Here is a 280-nt window from a genome sequence, read left to right as displayed (position 1 = left end):
TTCTCCCGTCCTTGTTTCTATCAGTGTCTTTGACTCTCTATCCAGCTATGTATCTCTCCCTATCTGCCATCTGTCTATCTATTAAGTGTCAGGGTGATTCTCCGTCGGTGTCGCTAATTTCCACCCGACTCCCTCAGATTTCACCGAAGACTCCGCTGTGCCTGTTGGGAACGGGTGATTGTGAATGGATGACTGACTGGCAGGGAGATGATACATAAACGGGAAGACAACGTTCTTCTTCACACACAAACACGCATACTTATGAATTTGCAGATACGCG

The 280-nt window shown here is 47.1% G+C and overlaps 1 protein-coding gene across 2 annotated transcripts in view; it reads left to right on the top strand.

The window, feature by feature from the left end:
- LOC119590599 (nostrin-like) overlaps window positions 1-280 on the top strand; it is a 116570-nt gene that overhangs the window by 679 nt on the left and 115611 nt on the right. The window lies entirely within an intron of this gene.

This window comes from Penaeus monodon, chromosome 27 (genome assembly GCF_015228065.2).
Source record: "Penaeus monodon isolate SGIC_2016 chromosome 27, NSTDA_Pmon_1, whole genome shotgun sequence".
Lineage (NCBI taxonomy): Eukaryota > Metazoa > Arthropoda > Malacostraca > Decapoda > Penaeidae > Penaeus > Penaeus monodon.
This window is presented reverse-complemented; position numbering and strand designations above follow the sequence as displayed.